The sequence below is a fragment of the Condylostylus longicornis genome, unplaced genomic scaffold (assembly GCF_029603195.1).
Source record: "Condylostylus longicornis isolate FDR11 unplaced genomic scaffold, ASM2960319v2 ptg000290l, whole genome shotgun sequence".
Classification (NCBI taxonomy): Eukaryota; Metazoa; Arthropoda; class Insecta; order Diptera; family Dolichopodidae; genus Condylostylus; species Condylostylus longicornis.
The window spans coordinates 11,694-35,537 of record NW_026578254.1 but is presented as its reverse complement, the minus strand read 5'-3'; the positions used below and the strand labels follow the sequence as shown (position 1 = coordinate 35,537).

Here is a 23,844-nt window from a genome sequence, read left to right as displayed (position 1 = left end):
CATAATAAAAATAAAATAAAGCTTTTTCAATGTAAAATAAATAATATTTATTTAACAAATTAAAAGTTATTAAACATGTTATATGTATATAATGTATTTACCAAACAAAAAACCAAGCTTTTGAATTGAACTTTTTTAATCTGGACTCTCACATTATATATATATATAATACATCAATTTCATTTTGTTATTAATATAACATTTACGGTGATGTACACATGAGTATGTAAAAAAATAAATTAGATAGCAGAATTTTACAGAACTACTTTCAAAAGCCATATGAATTTGCGTTTCCTTATAGGTAGTAGTTTAATGAGCATATTATATTGAATATGTATATACTTATGTGCACTTTTAATTATTTCCATCTAAGAAATACACACATGCACATATGCTAATATTGAAATATTGAAGCACTTGTAAATGTAAATAATATCCTCTCAGCTTTGCTTACATCGTTTTGTGAAATATTACTCTACGTAATTATATTTTAGTATGAAACTAATAAAAATTTTAGTTAAACTTCAATACGAAAATATATTTCTCTATGTATACTTATGTATATTTGTACATTCGATAGCATTACAAAATCTGCACTAACACTAAACAATATATCAGTTGCAGATCCTTTCTGTATGTACTTTATGGGATATAAGTATTTGCAAAAGAAAATAAAAGCAGAATAAGGTTTAGAATATTTACAGAGACTTATCGGCAAAATGTTTATTTTATATGTGATAAGAAAAAAAAATAATAAAAGGAAGAAAAGTTAAAGAATTTTAACTGCATTATCTGCACTACTTTCGCCTTTTACGTGTTACAGGGTATGCGTGCGTCTATTTTTCGAAATTTTTATGTATATTTGCAATAAGAAGATACATAGAAACCTTCATATAATAGAATAATTAGTACATAATATATGTATACTTTATACAAAATTTTATACCTATATATATAATTATTTATATATTATTATGCGAATTTACCGTAAAATAAAAAAAAAATCAAACAAACAAATTTTTATCAGCAGTTTGTTTTTGAATCTACATATTTATCTCTCCGTTTTAACAAACAGTCAAAGTTTTACAGCCGTTTTAACAACAGCGCTCTGTAATGTAGGTATTAAATAAATCGCGGTTCTTAATAAATAATAAGAGAAAAGTAAAACTTTTTTTAATCAAATAGTAGCAAAATTCTAAATTTATTAGTGCGCTTTTTGCTTTATCCTTTTTTTTAATCATAGTTTTATTTATATATTTATATATATATATACATATGTATATATATATATATATATATATATATATATATATATCAATGTATATATTTTTAAAAATTCATTTTAGAATAAATAACTCTAATTTTTCTAATTGTGATTCTTAAAAAGTAAAATAAATAAAAAACTTATAAAAAGGATGAAATAAAATTTAATGAAAATTGAAAACACTTCAACGTTTACTTTCCACTAATATATATATATATATATATATATATATATATATATATATATATATATATATATATGTATAAATATATATATACATATATAATTATACATATTTATAATTAGCACAAAAATTTCCTCCTGCAAAAAAGTTCTTTATACACACTTATGTATATCACAAATTGGTATTTAGTAACATAAATGCCAGATTATGTATTTATATATCTATATTACTATTTCATGAAATATCAAAATACGTATACCATTTTTGGAAAGTGTGAAATAATTATGTGATTTATATTTAGAATGTATGATTATACTTAGCATTAATAAAAGACACTTTTTTTATTCTTTTTTTTCGAAAAAATAATGTCATAATTTTATTTAAACACACACAAATGTTAATATTTATTTGGTGAACTTCATAATTTAAAAAGTTTACAATTGTTTTGTTGAAGTAAATAATAATTTTTCAAAATTCAAAGCAAAAAAAGAAAAAAAAATTAAGCAAATAAAAAAAAAATAAAATTGAAGAATTAAAAAGAAAAAAAAGGTAAAAATTAAAACATTAAATTAGAAAACATTTTTTTCGCTATTTCTTCATATTTAAACACACTCTGGCCTACATATAGTACACATAACATATGTATATTTATTTATATAAGTACACCCATATCAATATGTTCACTCATTACATATAAAAATAGCCACACATATGTATATTAAGCGCAGTTTATATTTCACATGAAACGAAAAGTAAAACAAAAAAGAAATTATTTACATAATTTTTATCGATTTCCAAAAAAAAATGCTCGTGTTTAAGTTAATGGTATGTTTCGAAAACGCGAACTTGAGTACATGAATAACTGAGGAAAATATGTGATTTTTTCCATATATATGATTACGATAATGATATTTATTATATTTATGTGAAATATAATAGTAGCTTTAAATGAAAGATATACAATCAAGCGCCAAGCTACAAGCATTTATTATATATAAAAATATGCTAAAGAAAAGTTTAAAATTACCATAAGTATCGAGAATTGGAAATGAAAAAAATTATATTTTTAATTGGAAAATAGCTATTTAAAATATTTTATTATAAAGCTTTATGTCAATGAAAAATTTATATTCAAAAAAGAAAAAACTAAATAAGTTCTATTTTTATATAACTCAAATAACTTATACTATGCTAAATACGATAAAAGTTATTGTTTTCTTAAATATCACTAAAAATTGTCAAAGAGTTAAGATCTTCATTAATTTTAATATACCATTACATTACAAAAATCGTTTATTAAATAATATTGAACTTATAGTTTTTTATTGAAAAATTGTAGAAAATTTCCGTTTTCGTTACATTATTTTTTGTTGTTTTTTATATGATGCAAATATTTTAATTTCTTTTAATCCATTATAAATTTTTTTTTTTGAATATAGACCTACAGATTATTCTTTAACGCCGTGGAAAGATCAATAGATGCCTTGCACTAAAATATTTTTACTCCATGAAAATGAAAAAAGTACAAAAATGGAAATAAAATTATAAAATCAATTACATTGCATAACACTTATATGTGTACGATTTTTTTAAATCATAAAGCCACTTCAAAATTTCTATAATGGAAAGCGGCGTAAAACAAAATATATTCAACTTAAATTATACTCAAGGATATTTTGAACAATTTAACTAAATTGCCTTTTTAATTGGAAAGGAATAAAATTTCACACACTACTTATTTACATACATATATGCTTAGATATTTTTACAAATGTACAAACACACATTTGAAAAGGACACAAAAATTTATATAAATTAGACGTCAACACTATCATGTTGCTCATAAAAACATCATAGATTTAATGCTTCCAGTGAGAGAAAAAAAATTAAAACAAGATAAAAAAATTGAAGCGAAAAGTTTTTTATGGAAAAGTTTTAAAGCTTTGTTTTAAAATTAAATTATTTAATGATATTGTTAAATGTAATTACTTTATTCAAACGATAAAATAAATCACATAATATGCAAGTAGCAGAAGTCTTCTGCATTTAGCAGAAAACTGTTAAAAAAGAAAAATGTTATAATTGCAGAATACTAGTATAATGAAAAAATCATAATAATGAAACAAAAGTTAAAGTATTTTGAATGTAACCTGGTGAACCACCACAATTCCAATTTTTTAACAAAAACTGTAAAAAAAATTAAAAAATATTTTAAAACTATGTAATTAAAACAATTTGATAATTTGAAAATGCGAAGAAAATGTTATGTTAGAATAAAAAAATATATAATATGTTATATAAATATACGTATATAGAATATTTATATATATAATGTTTATGTATAATAAAGTTTCAAATATTCGAATATAAAGAGTTTAAAATATTATCACATAATAAAATAGCAACATTAGCGAACGACTTATCAGGATATTCAGTATTTTCTTCTAAAATAAAGTAATAAATCGGAATAATGCCACTACTATAATTGCATTGGTTAAAAATTTGCATAGTACACATATTATCGGTAGACATCGAAGGTGTTTCAATTAAGAATACGATTAAAAAATTTGATTGTTACTCATAAATTTTTTAATTTTTATATCCCAATACAAATACAATGTTAACGAGGTATATAAATTATAAATAAAATTTTAGCAAATATAGAGTTATATATTCTTATAGATTATGTCATACAATTGTTGTCTAACTTCGATTTCATGTCTGTTTACTGTGATTTAATTCACACAAGATAAGCCCAAAATGCTCTCATTGATTTGGGGAGGTCATTCAATTAATATAAATCTGATCATATATAATAAGATATAACACAAATCTTTGAGTTACAGCTTATACCAAATTCTGCTTTATTACGTATAAAAAGATTTTTAAAGAAATCTTATGAAAATTCTACAAAATTAATCTCCCCAAAGTAAGTATTTTGCAATAAACTATTAAATTAAATCAAAGCATGACGGATGGTCATTCAAAAAGTTTTGATTTTTTTCACAAAACAGAATGATAAACCTAATAAATACTAGAATATGAAAATAAAAAAAGATACAAGGGAATAAAATTATAATTGTGTAAGTCTTCTCTTTTTTAGTCATAAGAGGTGTTATAAATTTTTAATTGGACATAGCGTGTTAATTTTTAAATCTATAAGAAGAGAAATAAATATTAAATTGAATCGAAACCCATATTACAATCTATACGTTATTATGCACCAAAATTCAAAGAATAAACTTAAAAAATTTAATTTATATTAGATAATAAGTATTCAAACATATTAATCCTTATACTCTGGGTACCAATTTCTGTGTCTAGTCTTTCAGGATAGCCCCTCTTAAATTTTTCGGCTCAGTTCAATGATTACTATGTTGATATAACATGTTTTCAAATATACACGTATTTGGTAGTCGTTCAGCTTTCCAATTCTCGCTGAGTAAAAATTTTTGTCTTGCTAATATAAATTTAAAGGTGTTTCTTAAGTAAGTACTTCATTATGTTCACGCTTTTGAAAATTTTTTTAGGCAAGTTTTTGAAACTTTTTTAAAACATATTTTTAAGGGGTGAAAATCGTAAAAGATCAGTTCAGGTAACCAAGCGGAGGTACTAAAATCATACAATCTAGTTCAAAATATAATCTAGTACACAAATCATATAATTTACTTTTTAAAAATACTTGAAGACGACCAAAATTTAATTTGTTTTGAATATTCCAAATATAAATCTAAACTCACCCGAGTTGTTATTTTTAAAGTAAACTTAACAAAGTTGTCACTTTCAATTAGTCGAAAACCTTCAATGTTGACCTGTTGCGATAAACGAATTTTATGACTTACTTCTGTGATCCCGTGTATCGCAGCACAACAGCTCGTGAGGTTTCAATATTTATTTCAATATTTTATTGTATATCGAATAAAATTTGAGGACAAACGCTTTGAAAGATAACAGTCTTTGGTCAGCTGAAATTCAGACCATATAACGCAAATGATAATTAAAGTACAGTATGCTTATAGTCAAAAATAGCCGAACTTGTGTCAAAATTAATAAAAATGTAACGGTTATGTACGTTTTTATTGCTTTAATTGCTATTTATGTTATATTTTAAAACTGTATAGGTAGAACATAAATTTAATAGAACTCTTCCAAACCTTTTCCCCCTATACATTATTTGAACATAAATTATCAGTTTTTTACAGACCCCCTTCGAAAACATTTTGTGGTTCAGAAAAGTTTACAACCACATACGTTATACCACTGATTAGAGAATTAAAAATATGGAAAACTCAGAATTCAGAATGTATGCTAAATGTCAGGGCTTTTCACGAATTTCATGAAATTGCTGTTTGCCCAAGTTTAGTAGCTTTTAGAAAAGTTGAAACATTTTTGAGAGGACTTTGAAAAGTTCCAATTTTTTCCATTTTGTATTGGTATACCCTGCACTTCGTGAAGGTATGGACATATGTATATATTCTTGCTCAGCGTAAAATTCTGCGTTGATTTAGACATGTCCGTCCGTTCGTTCTTCCGATCGCACGATAACTCAAAAACGAATAATGCAATCGACACCTAACTTTCACAAGTTGTTTCTTTTGTGCCAAGGACGAGCCCTATTATAATTGGACTAATTTGGACAACGGGTTCGGGTAGCTGCCATACAACTCCAGGAGCTAATTTTAAATATTTGGAAAAATAATAAAGTCAGATTCATGAAACTTGGTAGTCGTGTGTCCAATTATAGATCAGACATATTTCTGAAGTTTTGGTGGAATTGCTTGACAGGTTCTAGTAGCTCCCATACAAGTCCAAAAGCTTGGTTTAAATATTTGGAAAAGTAATAAAGACAGATTCATGAAGCTTGGCAGTTGTGTGTCCATTTATAGTTCAGACATATCCCAGAAGTTTCTATAGAATGGTTTCACAGGTTGGAGTAATTGCTATACAACAACGAAAGGTGCAAGATATAATTCAATCGGTTTATACCGACTGAAAGTTTTTGCTTGTTTTATTCTTCTTTATTCCGGCAATTTGGTATGAAATTTTCTGAAACTTTTAACCTTTTCTACAAAGGTTCGTAAAATTTCGTAAGATTTAAGTAAATTTTAAGTCATCACTAAAAATAAAAACTCAAAACATAAAAATATACATAACATAATAAAAAGTAAAAACTCAAACAATTGATACTTCTTTTGCTTTTCGTCAATTTCAAGTTTTATAATTATAAATTATTATTACTTTCTTTCAAAATAATCAGTCTAAAAGTTTCAAGCAAAATTAATTTGACAAAAACAACTAATTTCAAGTTTTTATTTAAAAACAATAATTTTATTTATTGTATTACTCGCGTTGTATTGTCATAACCATTTTTTTCTTTATTTACTTTTTTATATGGTTCAAATGTCAAAAATTTTATAAATAAAAACGAAAAAAAATAGCCGTAGAACTCTGTGATACCCTTAAAAATTTGTTTTCTTATGTGCGAGTAAATATCCCATAACTGACTGTGGGTTCCCACACCAGTAAATATCCCATAACAAACTATGACTTTAAGTTGCCGTATTACCATAATAATTTATGCAAAATTTTAGTACTGTATTCTCAATATTTTCTAAGATGGTCAAATTACTACTGAAGTTGTATGGCAGCTACCACAAGGAGTCAAGAAATTTCAACGATTTTGATCACACATAACAGCCCTAATATTAAACTTGTTTTCACAAAATATCTATAATATATAACTGCAATAATTTCTGAGAAAGTGCCAAACAACTTTTGGAGTTGTGTGGCAGCTATCACAAGTTCGCATGAGATCTCAACAACTTTTAATGAATATAGTTGCAATTTTACTATATTTTATTTTGCAAAATTTCAGTACTATATATTGACATGTTCTCAAATTATTATCAAACTGTGCTACCAGTAGAAGTCAAGCAATTTCAACGATTTCTATTAAACACATTGGTTCTACTAATACATTCGCTTATGCGAAATATCAATACCACAGCTTTTGTAGTTTCTGAGATATAGCCAAATAACTTTAGATGGTGTATGGCAGCTCCCAGAAGAAGTCAAGCAATTTCAATTACTCTTATCAGACACAGTGGCCCTACAAATACCAGTACCTCGAACATACGTTCGTGGGGGTATAAAGATATTTCAAATATTGTAATAAAATTTCAAAATAACTCCGAAACCAAGCGATCAATATGATGCAAATCAAAAATACAATCTCCATTTACCTAAAATCTAAGAATTTATTTAAGGTAAAAGTACTGACTTTTAACTACTCATAAGCAGTTTGAACTTGAAAATAGTTTGAAAATCAACATGTAATAAACATTGCCTAGAAATATAATGTATATTTACATATTATGTAAACCGCCACGAGGTTCGTTAATATAGAAATAAAATTTATGAAGCTGTGTCCCAGAAATTAAATTTCCCAAGTGTTATGTTGGTGGCTTAATAATAAAAAAGATATTTGTCATGTTTTTATAAACCACTTTTATTAAATTTCCAAAAACTGTTATTGGCATCTGTTATAAAATAATTAAAAAAAAAATTTTATATAATTAATTGTTATATAATAAATTATTTAAAATATTGATTGATAGCTTATTATTTATTTAAAACTTTTATTTTAAATTTTAATATAATTAGAAATTAAAAATTATATTTACTGATAGCATACAAATAAAAAGGGATATTCCTGCTGAAGAATGTTGTAAAAGAAAACCATTCGCTAATAATAGTTTAGTTTTCGGAATGGAAATTAAGGTGAACCTTTTCATTGGACTCCTAGAAAATCTTTTTATTGTACTTCTACAAAACTACTTGTAGCTCACAAACGGAAATTGAAAAACCATAAAACCTACCTGGCAGAACGCTAGGTTATTCGAAAAAGTAAATATCCGCATTCCTAGTAATAAGAATGGTAAACTCAGGTAATACGTAGATTACCACGTTTTGTTTCGACGCTCCACATATAAACCAAAGTATATCTCTTTTTAGAAGTAGTTCGACTCTCCGTTCAGATCACACTACACTAATGCAATCACTCACTAATATTTGTATACAAAAAATTCCTTTAGCTAATAGAGATAAGCAGTATACCTTCTTATTTTCGTTTTTATGCACATAGAAATTTCTGGAAGAGGGAAAGAGCACGCAATAGATATCTACCTGTTTTTTATAATAAATTTTTAAAAGCGCGAGTGTCTTATTTTTTGATATATAAAGTATAGGAAAAAATATTAAGAATTTTAAAAGCGGGAGTTTCATTTCAGTACAAGGTGGCTAAAAATAGTGCATCCATATTATAAAAGCGAAGCGATTTAAAAAAAATCTGTTGTGGTCAGCACCGACCGTGCATTTTCTAGTTAAGTGAAAGTGTTACAGAACATTTTAAAAATGCCTGTTAAATACTTTTTTCCAATTTTTAGGGCATTAGTAAGCTTATAGTTAACATACCTAAAAAAATGTAAATTTGTCTCTTCGTAGAGTTTCGCTTTGTGCTACCCGAATTCCTTGAAATGCTCGTCAGTTTGTTTCGGTAACAACCAGAATTCAAATATCAAACTTCAAAAAATTCCACCAATTCGCTCCGTAGATATGGTGAAAAATGTAAAATCGGCCCGCGGATCAGTTTTCGAGCCCTGATCTTTCTAAAAAATTTATATGCTAATTGTTTTAGTATAAAGAATTTAAATATTAAATGTCAATGAAATTTGTTACTTATTTTTCTTTGTATACGCAAATTAATGTATATTTGGCCCGCAGTAAATATCCAGTTGCTGAAGTCTGATTTCTTTCAAAAGCAGGTTTCGTGGGCAGTCGGTATATGAAATTTCAAGTAACTGAAGAAAATATTCAATTCTTCATGATGATCAAAAATGTGAAACAGACCCGTTAAAAGTGCAGTTCCCGAGGCCTAATATATCACAAAAGCTGATCAATCTGTGACATAGTCGAAATAAACTTATATGTAAAATTTCATCAAAATCGGTTCAGCCGAGCTTGCGATACACGCGTGCAAACACAAACCGACAGGTTGGTAAAAATAGTTTATTTGTACTTCCCTATCATGTAGAAGCGCGTTCCCACCGAAAACTCGATATGTAAATATTGTTGCCATCACATAAACACCTATTGTATACACAATGCGTTCGGTAAAAATTTGAATGTTAATATAAAAAAAATAATTATAATTTAATTTTTTTTAATACATCCGTAATTGTATACATTTGTAATTAATAATAATAATAAAAAATCATCGAAAGACAAAGAGAGCCGGACCCAACGCGTCATTAGACCTATCAATATCGGGGTGATTTTAACCTAAAATAAAACGCGTCTGGAAGGTCATAAACTCCCAAAGTTAGTTAAATTGACTAACGATTAGTTTTGCTCTATCGCGTTTATATTCCGTAAAGGAAGGCACGGAAGTGCTCTCACAGAAATTAGGTTAATTTGAGAGGTCTCGTTCGCTTCAGTTTTTTTTTCATACCCTTTCCGTTATAAGTCGGAAGGCCTCGAAATTTACCTCTCCAATTCACACAGTTCCTTACTTCCTCACTTGCGTGGGATCCCAGATCCCTATGAATGTCACTATTGCGCACATACCAGGGAGTACCCACCATATTACGAAGGACCTTGTTCTGGAAAGTTGGTATTTGCTTGATGTGTTTTTTTTTGGCAGAACAACATAGTTGCAATCCACATCATTTAGATACATATCAACCGCTTATTGTATGTTGACAATCTAGACCCACGACTTAGGCGCCAATAGTTTTCTCTATATTTGTTTTCTAATTCTACTCTTTTCTCCTTAACATATTCTTTAGATTTCAACTTGACATCAAAAGTCATACCAAGGTATTTCGCCTTGTTTTGGATTCATACTTTAGCAACATTAAAACTCAATTGTGGTGGGTTCACAAAATTTTTGTTTGTGAAGTTCACATGAACAGATTTACCTTCATTTAGCCTTATTTTCAATGTTTCTGTTCATTTACTTATATTGTTACTTGCTTCCTATAATTTTTGTGTCGATTCTTCAATCCTTAATCCCAGTGCCAATATTGCTGTGTCGTCGACAAATGTAGCCAAAGTTACACCTTCTAAATTTTCGCTTGTATTAAGCACTTATAATATAGGACCAGAAATACTGCCTTGAGGCACAACGCCACCAATTTCCATAAGCGTAGTCTTAATTTCCCTAACTTGGTCGATTGTTGCATGCTTGTTCTAAAATAAAACTGATGGTTTGGAACCAATTTCTTATTTTCTATTATCGACATCAGTCTTGTTAACTATAATTTTTTAAAAAGTTTTGATATCATTGGTAATAGATAAATCGTTGTATGTAACTTTTTCTCATTCAGGGGTTTCCCCGGTTTTCCTATCATAATAATTTCAACTACTTTCCAAACACTGAACAAACGTCGTGTTAACTCTTGCATTTATCAATATTTTCAAAAATGTTTCACAGTCTTTCTCGGCAACCCTTTTAATATCTCAGCAGTGATGAGATCAAAACCTGGGGCCTTATTCGGTTTAAGAGACTTTATCGCTTGGCAAATTTCTTTTTCATTAAATAAATCCACAGTGCTTTCATCCATATCAAAATCTTCTGCAAAAGAAACAATAGAATTCAGTTCATTTGGTTGAAAAATTGTTTCCCCAGGTATAAACAAGTAAAGCAATATAATTTTAAAAAATAATAACAATTAATTTAAAAAACACGAATAATATCAAATACAAATTAAATTTGTATTTAATAAAGTTGTCAGTATAAATATAATAGTATATATATATGTAAAAAGTGATCCAGTAAAGAGTTCAATATTACATATCATTGTTTAGTGAATCAAAAATGGATAAAATTTTTGTTTGGAACTAGTTGTCAAAATCAAACGGTTTCCCATATACAGCAATTTCAACGAATTTTTACGAAATATTTACTATCCCAAACTTATAACCGACCGCGTTGTGTGCAATAGGAAGGTTATGTGACGGCAACAACGACATTTTGCATATCGAGTTTTCGGTGGGAACGCACTTCTCCATGGTAGGGAAGTGTAAATAAACTTTTTAGCAACATGTCGGTCTGAACCGACTTTGATGAAATTCTATATGTAGGTTTATTCCGACAATGGCGCGGATTGATCAACTTTTGGGATATATCAGGGCTCGTGAACTACACTTTTTAGTGCGCCTGTTTTACATTTTTGATCACTATGAAGAAAATATTCAACAGATTTACTTGAAATTTCATATATAATTTTCGCTCGACCTTCCGCGAAACCTCCTAACTTTTGGAAAACATCAGGTGTTAGCAACTGGACGTTAACTGCCAAATATACATTTATGCATATATAAAGAGAAATAATCATTCGAATTAGTTTGTACTTAATATTTAAATTCTACGTATTAAAACAATGAATATATAAGTTTTTTGATGAGATCAGGGCTCAGAAACTGATCTAAGGGCCGATTTTACATTCTTTATCATATCTACGGAACGAATTGATGGAATTTCTTGAAATTTGATATTTTATTTCAGGTTGTTAACAAAAAAACTGGTGAGCATTTCAGGAAACAGCACAAAGCGAAACTCTACTAAGAATCAAATTTATATTTTCTAGGTTTCTATAAGCTTACTAATACCCTCAAAATTGGAAGAAGCATTTAGCAGGCATTTGTATAATATTCTGTAACACTTTCACTTAACTAGACAATACAAATTTCGGTCGGTTATGTGTTGACCACATCAGATTTTTAGTATGGCTAGTAAAAGGCTTGAAAGCAATATATTACCTCATTTTGTATTTTATGTACTTTCGGAATACCATGCATTCGATCTTTGGAAAAACACAAATTTTTTTCATTTTGTGACGAATGGAATTTCTTCAAACTTGATATTTGAGTTCTGGTTATTACTGAAATTAACTGGTGAACCTTTTATGCGATTCGCGTAGCACCAAGCGAAATTCTACTAATAGCCAAATTTATACTTTTCTCGGTATGTTAGCTAAAAGCTTGCTAACTTCCTTAAAATTCAAAGGAAGTGTTTAAAATGCATTTTAACAATTTTCTGTAAAACTATTACTAAACTAGGCAATATACATTGCGTTCGGTTATGTGCTGAACCTCTTTAGACTTTTTTTAAAAATGTTGTACAACAACCTTTTTTATAGTTCAAAATAATAAATTCAATATAATTTCATGCAAATAATAATAAAAAAATTAACAAAAAAAATTTTTCGTAAAAGATTATCGGGATTGCTGTTGTACTTCGATTGGAGTATTTGTCATATATCCATATATAACACAATATATTTTGCTAATTGTTCGGTAAAAATAAATTTTTGTAAATTGTTCTGGAAGTGCAATTACCAAAAAAGCTATAATGGATAATGATTTGCGGTTAGCCTAGATTTAGTGAAAACTTAGTTAAGTAAATACTTAATTTCTATAATTAATGCATATTAAGCAGTATCGGAAATTGTCTGTAATTTTTTTGAAAATATATGACTTTTCCTGGGAAATTGGCATACAAGAAATAAATTTATTTTTATACAACGTAAAAGTTTTTGTTTTTACCGACCGTATTGTTTAAACAATAGGTAGGTTATGTGATGGCAACAAATTTTGCATATCGAGTTTTCGGTGGGAACGTACTTCTCCATAGTAGGGAAGTGTAAATAAACTATTTTTAACAATCTGTCGGTCTGTCGGTCTGTCGGTCTGTCCGTCTGTCGGTCTGTGTGTGGACAGACCGACAGACGGACAGACCGACAGACTCTGTATCTGTTCGGCTGAACCGATTTTGATGAAATTTTATATGTAAGTTTGTTTCCACCATGGCACGGATCGATCAACTTTTGGTATATATCAGGCCTCGGGAACTGCACTTTTTAGCGGGCCTGTTTTACATTTTTGAACATTTTGAAGAAAGTATTCAACCGATTTACTTGAAATTTTATATATAAGCTCAGCTCGACCTTCCGCAAAAATTCGTATGTTTTGGAAGAAAGCAGGCATCGGCAACTAGACGTTTACTACGGGCCAAATATACATTTTTGTGTATATAAAGAGAAATAATCAACCGATTTCATTGAAATTTGATATATGAACTCCTCGTATTAAAACAATGAAGATATAAATTTTTTGGAAAGATCAGGGCTCGAAAACGGATTTGCGGGCCGATTTTACATTTTTCACCATTTTGAAGAAAGTATTCAACCGATTTACTTGAAATTTCATATATAAGCTTTGCTCGATCATACGCAAAAATTCCTAGATTTTGGAAGAAATCAGCCATCAGCAACTGGGCGTTTACTACGGGCCAAATATACATTTTTGTGTATATAAAGAGAAATAATCAACCGATTTCATTGAAATTTAATATATAAATTCCCCGTATTAAAACAATGAACATGTAAATTTTTTGGAAAGATCAGGTATCGGCAACTAGACGTTTACTACGGGCCAAACATACACTTTTGTGTATATAAAGAGAAATAATCAACCGATTTCATTGAAATTTAATATATGATTTCCTCATATTAAAGCAATGAACATATAACTTTTTTATAAAGATCAGGGCTCGACAACTGATTTGCGGGCCGATTTTACATTTTTCACCATATCCACAGAACAAATTGATGGAATTTCTTGAAATTTGATATTTGAGTTCTGGTTGTTACCCAAACTAACTGGCGAGCATTTCAGGGAATTCGGGTAGCACAAAGCGAAACTCTACTAAGAGCCAAATTTACATTTTTCTAAGTATGTTAACTATAAGCTTACTAATGTCCTAAAAATTGGAAAGAAGTATTTAACAGACATTTTTATAATATTCTGTAACACTTTCATTTAACTAGACAATACACAATGCGGTCGGTTATGTGCTGACCACATCAGATTTTTTTATTTTGGTTTTGCATTAATCCATTGAATATAAAGTGATTTGCACAGTAAAGAAATAATTTTTGTTATACATATTGTGTAGGTGTATTTTTTTGCGTTTTTGGAGTCCTTCCAAATTAATCGGTTTTTTAATTTAAAAAGCTCCTCTTTCCATAAACCACACATCACTTATAGAAACGATTAAAAAAAATATATATTTTCCATGTATTGCGATTACGATAGAAATAAAGTTTGTTATTGTATAAAAAATTAAAAATAAAAAAACAAAAAATTGAAGAGAAAAGAAACAACATTAAAATCTTAATTTTAATTCGTAATATCCGAAAGGCAGTGAAAAAAAATTTATTACAGTTCAACTGCAGTGGTAAAACAGTAGTGAAATTTTAGGTGGATAAAAATTTTTTCCTACGGAAATAAGTTTTTAGAAAATATATAAAATTTCAACTGTCAATCTTAAAGGGTGGAGAAGTTTTGTAGACATATCCATGGACAGACCGACTGACAGACGGACGGACGAACGGATGGACAGATGAACAGAGTGAAACTAATAAGCACTTTTTTCAAATTTTTTTCAAAGACCGAAGATTATGGAAAATATTTCAATGTAGCTGACTTCACATTGACAAAATTTTAATAAATAACTAATAAGAATGAAATTAGTGAAAATAACAATGTAATTGTAAAAAAGAAATCTGATGTGGCCAGCACATAACCCATCGCAATATGCATTGTCTATTTAAGTTCCAGAATATTATAAAAATGTCTGTTAAATACTTCTTTCCAATTTTGAGGACATTAGTAAGCTTATAGTGAACATACCTAGAAAAATGTAAATGTGGCTCTTAGTAGAATTTTCCTTTGTTCTACCCGAATTCCCTGAAATGCTCGTCAGTTAGTTTCGGTAACAACCAGAACTCAAATATCAAATTTCAAGAAATTCCATCATTTCGCGCCATAGATATGATGAAAAATGTAAAATCGGCCCGCGGATCAGTTTTAGAGCGATGATCTTTCCAAAAAAATTTATATGTTAATTGTTTTAGTACGAAGAATTTAAATATTGAATTTCAATGAAATCGGTTGATTATTTCTCTTTATATACGCAAAAATGTATATTTGGCCCGTAGTAAGCCTCTAGTTGCTGACGTCTGATTTCTTCCAAAAGTTAGGAGGTTTTGCGGATGGTCGAGCGAAGTTTATATATAAAATTTCAAGTAAATCGGTTGAATATTTTTTTTAAAATGGTCAAGAATGTCAAACAGACCCGCTAAAAAGTTCAGTTCTCGAGGCCTGATATTTCCCAAAAGTTGATCAATCTGTGCCGTGCGTGCACACACAAACCGACAGGTTGCTCAAAATAGTTTACTTACACTTCCCTGCTGTGGAGAAGTGCACTCCCACCGAAAACTCGATATGCAAAATTTGTTGCCATCACATAACCTACCTATTGTATACACAATACGGGTACGGTCGGTAAAAATACAATATATAACAATAATATCGTCATTGTTATTAGAATAGCCAAAAAGCGGAATAGCCAAACTGTGTGTTGTTATCTAGCAAATATTTTATTATTAAAGTATGGTTACAGGGTGGAGGGATGCAGATGTATTTGTTTTCGAGCTACAGCCAATTGACAAAAAGAAGCTAATATTAATATGCTGATTTTTCCTTCATATTAATATCATGCTTTTAACTTCGAAACCATGGGAGATAGAGTAATCATGTGAGTATCAATTTTATTTGAGACATAGTTTTTGAGATAAAGCTTGTCCAAGTCAGAAGTTTTGAATTCTGCTAAAATTTATATGGATTTCATATTTTCTCAAAATTTGTTCTTCTTTTTTTTCTGTTTTATTTCCGATTTACATTCATATTGCTTTAGTTGAATCCAATACATGAAGTAGGGTTTTATTAATATGACTTTACTTTTTAAGACCTGGAAAACCATTTTGCTGACAAGCTGTTATTTCAAAAAACATCTTTCAAGTTTTATTTAACCTTTGCGTCAATGACTTAAGTATTAATAAAAACGACTTAAGAATGAGCCTATTACTCTAGCACAGTATTGTGTCAAAATTTTTGTAAATTATTGTGTTCACATACCGACGTAATGGCAAACCAGTTCAAAAATTATATGTGCTTTAAATTTCAAAAGCATTTGTAGTATTCAAAGCTATGAATTAATAATCAATGAGGTCTTCAAAGTTTCGAATAAACGTTTCTTATTCCATGGCGTTTTTATTATATGTACATAATTTAATTAGTTTTCAATTTTATACATTTTACACAATCATTAATTTCTACGTATCTTTGTTGAAACACCACAAAACACTAAACATTGCACAATTAACCGTTATTAATTAACTGGAAGTCTTAAAAACATACAATAAAAATGCAAATTTTCATTTCAGTTACTTTTTTTGAGTATATATCTGCTCATAAAATAATACATTTAAAATGAATTAAAAATAAATAAAAACACTTGCCATATATTTAAAGACTCTTTAAGAAAAAATCAAAGCAAATGGCTAGCTGTGATAAAAATAGTAAAATACTTAATTTTAGTAAATATTATGAAAAAACAAGAATATTATTGAAATACTATATAAAATATGCAGGAATTTCCAACTGTTGACACAAAGTTTCCAAAATTTATTTTATTTCAAGTAACATTGAGTACAATTTATTAAAAAATTATCTATGCTTAAAGATTATTATTTCTGCTTTTTTAGTAAATATGATAACTACAATATTATCATTAAGTCTTATAATTACGACTATTATTATACATTTTTATTCTTACTAAATTATTGCAATTTATTGAAATTAGTAAAATATAAAACATGAAATCAGAAAAATAAAGAAATTATTAAAATATCATTGTAAAAAGTTTTTTAGTTTTATTTAACGAATTTTACCATTACATATACGAGATATATAAATGTTAGGTGTATATTTAGTTAAACAAATATGTTGTAGAATCAGTAATGGTATTTTAAAAAGGAGATTGGTTGTATAAAATAATTCAAAATGACTATGTGGCAAAGTGGCGGTATGGGAGGCCACGGATCCCAGAACAATCCATGGATGAAGTTAATGGGAATAGTTTCCCATAAGGAAAGAAGGCATGACAACGTTCAAAGTCAAAGTGGGTCAAACGACAGAAATCTAAATCAGTAAGTATTAAATATAATCTGATAAATTTACTCTCTAATATACAAATGCCCACTACCATTTATTAAAGGAAGGCAAATAAAACATTAAAATCAATCACAAGCCATTACGGTTTTGTAAAATATTTATTCGTAACATTTTTCTGTTAATAATATTTTTTAATTTTAACGCAACATTATAGTGACTGTAATTAGAAATCTTTTCTCAACTATTTTAAAAGAGCAAATAAAAGATTAAACTGCTTACAGAAACTTTTTCGACAAAAGAGTGGCTTCTATACCACGAAAGGAGTGGACGACCACGAAAATAGCTATAGACAAAAATAGGATCTTTTATTTCGACAGACTAATATAGTTCAAAAAACCACTTAGTGATTTCCCCCATTTTACATATAAATACAAGAAAAGTTTCTTGAAATTCGCAAAATTCATTCATTTACTCGTAAAAGCTATTTTGTAATGAAAAAAAATCCCATTAACAGACAGACTGACAGGTTGCTAAAAATAGTTTACTTACCGAAAACTCGATATGCAAAATTTCTTGCCATCACATAACCTACTTATTGTATACACAATACGGTCGGTAAAAAGAAGCAAGACAAATTGTTTTGTTATTTTGTTATGTTCGTTTGTTCTTTTATTATTTTGTCAAAATAAATTTAAACTTTTGACACTATGACTTGAATTTTTAAAAGTTATTAGATCTCAATCCAACCCAAAACTTTAACTTAGCAAGTCGTTACTCTACAATCATTAATTTTACAAACTATACAATATCTTAATTAAAATATTTGGATCGACCACTTTATTAGTGCTTGAGCCGTTTAAAAACCGAAAAGTTCTGAATAGTTAATACTTCTTTAGCCTCATTTCAAATGATTGTAACAAAATAGATTTCGTTTGGCTCGACTTGGCAGATTTAATGGATATAATGGATGAAATATGATGGAAAGCTTAAACTTTGATTGCGTAAAACTTGTTTGCATAACATGATTATGTATCTAATAAAAAAAACAACACCCATTGTACTTTTGCAAAATTCAAAAGTAAAGCGTTTTAAAAAATACTTTATTAAAATTAGTTATGTATAAGATAAAACACCTAGGAAAGAGCCAGCCTCTTTAAGCAAAGTTTCATTTTAATTGAATATTTAAAAAATATTTTTTAACTTAGCATTGTAAAAGTAATTTACAAATAACCTTTGCGTATTCCAAATTAATTTAAGTTTTTGAAAAGAAGATATTTCAAAAAAGGAATACATAAAAATAAAAAAAATTAAAAAACCACACAATTTGTACATTTGAAGTCTTTATGACTTTTGTTTTTTTTAAAACTTTTTCAGTTTTAATTTTCATACGGTTTTCATTTTATTTTTGAGTGCTAATTTGTTGTCCGAATCATATGTTGCTTTTTGAGCCGATTTTGCAAAGTTGACATTGGTACCGAAACTTCTTAGCAATAATGTGAATTCAAGAACAACTTTTGACTTCATCAAGTGATAGTTGTAAATATTCTTTGTCGTTTGTACGCAATTTTATCATTTTTAGTTATCGTACTATTAACATTTCAACACTGAAAAGAATCAGCTAAATTTACTATTACAGTAAATTAAGTAATTTTGATTAATATAGTAACGGAAATTACTGTAACTGTAATGTTCGAAATATAGGACACGAAATCTATTCAAAAAATTAAAATAAATAATATATTGGTCAAAAATAAAATAGCCCAATAATTGGGCCTGTTATGAACTTTATTTATCTTACGATATACGTTATCTTATTGTAAAATTTATTTGTTGATATTAGATATATACAGTAATCCGTCTTTATTACTAATAAGTTTACTATTCTTATAACCATAAGTTTACAATTTTTGAAAGTCAACTTTCGACATCTTATAACTTGTACAACTTTCTTAAATGATAAAGTGGTGCGTTATAACCTTTTGAATTCTCTAACAGATTTGCTTGAAATAAATCATTTACGTATTAAGTCATTTATGTATTATTCATTATAATAAATATTCTTTATGTAATTCTAGTGTTGATTCAATTAAATTTGCTCTGTTGATGAAATTATTATATCATTCACACAAACGCATAATATATTATTTTTCTTTATTTTCTTTTTTATGGTCAAACATCTTTCTTAAGTTTTACAAAATTCATCTTGACAAGTATTTTATTAAGTATGCAATACCAAGCCTTTCCAGCTTTTTGCGTCATTTCTGGATAAGGCTTTACTTACATTTTCCCAACAGCGCGTTGACCAATTTATTTACTTATTTATTTATGTTTAGCTCAAACATTTTACACAACTTAAAATTAAAGAATGCATATGTATACAGATATTTATTTTTTAGACAGAACAAACTCTTGACTTAAAAATTAAATTTAAAAATTATAAAAAATAAAACTTATTAGTAATAATACTCCATTAAATATGAATACAAATAATAAAAAACTAAAACAAGAATTTGTTAAAATAAAGGAAAGGGTTATACTTAACTATAAGTAAATAGAAGATTTTTCATCGTGTCTTTCTTCATTGAAAAGTCAAGTCTGTGTTTGTGTTTATAGATTTAATCAGTTTTCGTAAGCTGAAAAATGAATAACAAATCATTTTTCACAGTGTGCGTAGGTCAATTAACTTGAGTCTGTGCTCGTAAGGTGGAAGAATGATGGGGTCTTCCCAAGGAAGAAGGCGCAATGAGAACCTGGAAAAATATTTTTGAATAGACTCAATCCTATTAATATGTATATCGTAATAGGGCGACGATACTTGTGAAGCATATTCAAGATGAGGCTGGACTAGGCATGTGTCTCTACACATTTTTAAGACATAAGAATCATTAAACTCCTTTGACCAGCGTTTAATGAAACCTAACATCGAGCTTGATCTGCATAAGATATGATTGTAGTGGTTTATGAATGATAACTAGCTATCGAAGCAAACACCCAGGTCCATTATTGAATCACATAGGGAAGCACATGTGTGCACATTTACTTGCATTGATTTATAGGTTATTACTTGAGCACCACCCGTAGAAGCGGTTAGGATCATTCTGAAGACACATCGCATCATTTGTAGAGCATATTTTTTTGAAAATTTTCATGTCATCAGCATATATTAATACCTCACTGCGCATGGAAACAACATCATTAATTGAAATTATGAAGAGCAGTGGACCTAAGTGAGGGGTACACCAGAATTAGACGAAAGAAGTGAGGAAATTGCTGAACGAAAGAGAACTCTGTAAGTCCTGCCAGAGAGATATGACTTTATCCAGGCTAAGAAGTTGTCAGGGAATCCTAAGCAGGGAATCCTAAGAGTTTCAATTTTAAAATAATAATTTCATAAGGTGGTATGTCTTTAACCTTAAAGGTTTATTTATGAATATTGTCATATACCATCAACTCAAAAACCTTAGGAATTGCCGACAGTTTAGCTATAAGACGATAGTTTGACACGTCATTTTTATTGTTTTTCTTATGGATTGGCCTAACGAAAGCTTTCTTCCACACGGAAACCAAAATGCCTGAAGAATAAGACTTATTAAAAATTACGGTTAAGATGGGCGCCAGAGAAGAGCAGCACCTGCTTAAAATAATCCCAGGAACTCCATCTGGTCCAGGAGAACGACTAGAACCCAAATTGGAAAGATATTTTTCAACCGCAAAAGAGTCCGTGGCAAAATTTGTAAAGGTAGTTTTAGGATAGTTATCAATGTGCCGAAATTCATCAACATCTAATTGAAAAGATGGAAAAGGGTAAGATTCGGCGAAAAAGTTACAAAAAAAATTCGGAAATAGTTTGGGAATTATTACTTGTATTCCCGCCGAATATCAAGAAGGTTGGATAATTATCCCTTTTCCTCTTATGCTTATAGATATATCTTATAGATATACTAGTCGTAACGTTCTTTTGCTGCTAATTTAAATTGATCATACGACAATCGGAAGTTATCATAGTCCCTGCCGCCTTTAATGGAGAGATATTTCCGCCACAGCTTATTCTTTTTGTTGCGAAGTACCCTCCACTCTTGTGAAAACCATGAAAGGCCAGAGCCAGTATTTTTAGTTTTCAACACTGGAATAAACAATTCAAATGCAGGAAAAATGATTTCGTAAAACTTACCCGTCATAGACTCAATATCAGTAAAGTTAAACAGCTAAAGAAGTCGTAAGTAGAAAAGAAATCATTTAGCAATGCGAAATTCGCCCTTTTAAAATCAAAACGATAAAAAAGGGGCTCGTTAAAGACAACCCTTTCGAAGGCCTCGATCTCTATCATCCCCATCACTAGATGAATTAGTTAAGTTACAGTCCTCGAGAACATCGGTGGAATGGATTACGTTATCTGAATTTGATTTACTTTCTTGATTTGGAGCCTCACTTTCATTAATAGTTGAATGTTTGAATGATTGTTCAATTTCACTAGTTTATTGTTTCGAAACCTATTCAACTGGCATATCTTCAAATTCAAAAATTGAAAAATCGGCACCAGAACTCTTAATACAATTATCTTAGAATTTAACATCCCTTAATATTCAGCCATCTTATAAGACGTCACACATTAAAATGTATGAGGTGACATATTTGCTACTTGATGCGTGTCTCACTATTTATCACAAAAGGCATCCATAAAGTTATTCTAGCAGACGTATTTTTGAAAATTGTTACAGTTTTTTGTTACATTTAGTCACTAGGATCATTGTTTTTGATTTATCTTTTAATCTGCACTGCGATGAGTAGTGCTCTTTCTTACCACATCCAAAATATTTACCTGAAAATTTTTATTGCTAGATTTACCAGACAATGTCTGGTCATTACAATAAAAAAAAATCTGATGTGGTCAGCACATAACCGACCTCATTGTGCATTGTCTAGTTAAGTGAAAGTGTTACAGAATACTATAAAAATGACTGTTAATTACCTCTTTCCAATTTTTAGGACATTAGTAAGCTTATAGTTAACATACCTAGAAAAATGTAAATTTGGCTCTTAGTAGAGTTTCGCTTTGTGCTACCCGAATTCAATGAAATGCTTGTCAGTTAGTTTCGGTAACAACCAGAACTCAAATATCAAATTTTAAGAAATTCTATGCATTAGTTCCGTAGATATAGTGAAAAATGTAAAATCGGCCCGCAGATCAGTTTTCGAGCCCTGATATTTCCAAAAAATTTATATGTTCATTGTTTTAATACGAGCAATTCATATATTAAATTTCAATGAAATCGGTTGATTATTTCTCTTTATATACGCAAAAATGTATATTTGGCCCGTAGTAAACGTCCAGTTGCTGACACCTGATTTCTTCCAAAAGTTAGGAGGTTTCGCGGCCGGTCGAGCGAAGCTTATATATTAAATTTCAAGCAAATAGGTTGAATAGTTTCTTCAAAATGGTCAAAAATGTAAAACAGGCCCGCCAAAAAGTGCAGTTCCCGAGGCCTGATATATCTCAATAGTTGATCAATCCGTGCCATGGTGGAAATAAACTTACATATAAAATTTTATAAAAATCGGTTCAGTAGAACTTTAGATACACGCGTGCACACACAGACCGACAGACCGACAGGTTGCTAAAAATAGTTTATTTACACTTCCCTCCTATGGAGAAGTGCATTCCCACCGAAAACTCGATAAGCAAAATTTGTTGCCATCACATAACCTACCTATTGTATACACAATACGGTCGGTAATAATAAGAATTATTTTTATCGTGTTGGGAATTTGATTTAAGTAATATAGTTGTTCTGAACTCTCAAAGGCATAGAAATTTTCTTCCATATTACATCAACGTCGATCTTCTTCTAGCAATTTGGCTTTTACCGAATTCAACAAAGGTCATCTCATGTTTCGCGGGTGAGCACAAAATATTTCATAAGCTGTTCGAAAACTAGACAACAGAAAACCTTTACGAAGCTTTTTCGGGAAAATTTCATCCAGTTAAATTAATTTTTTCTCGAGCTTCAAACAAACTTTTGTAAATGGTCGTTTAGCAAATCGTTTCTTTCGTTTCTTGTCCAACTAATTCTTTGAAGAAAAATATTTTTGACGCAGGTCCTGAGGTTTCGTGTACAACTTACAACTTCTCCCATGCTTCTTTAGATGACGTACAAATTTTTATAAGTAAAAGTTGATTTTAATCGATAATATAATGGTAGCTAAGCCTGCTGATGCTTTTTAATCCATTCATTCAAATCTTCTAATTTTGGTTTAACGACGATACCATCTTAATAGTTCCAAAGACATTTTTGAATCGATGTACTTTTCATCCGTA

At 29.0% G+C, this 23,844-nt stretch overlaps 1 long non-coding RNA gene across 3 annotated transcripts; it reads left to right on the top strand.

The window, feature by feature from the left end:
- The first annotated feature begins 1,609 nt into the window (after nt 1-1,609).
- LOC129616785 (uncharacterized) lies at nt 1,610-19,305 on the top strand. 3 transcript variants are annotated; one of them, XR_008697633.1, is made up of 3 exons: nt 1,610-1,997; nt 2,888-4,076; nt 16,799-19,305. It is a non-coding gene; the product is annotated as an uncharacterized LOC129616785 (long non-coding RNA). The 3 variants fall into 3 exon arrangements; XR_008697634.1 differs by having other exon boundaries at nt 1,624-1,997; nt 2,888-3,972; XR_008697635.1 differs by having other exon boundaries at nt 1,631-1,997; nt 2,888-3,902.
- The last annotated feature ends 4,539 nt before the right edge of the window (nt 19,306-23,844 follow it).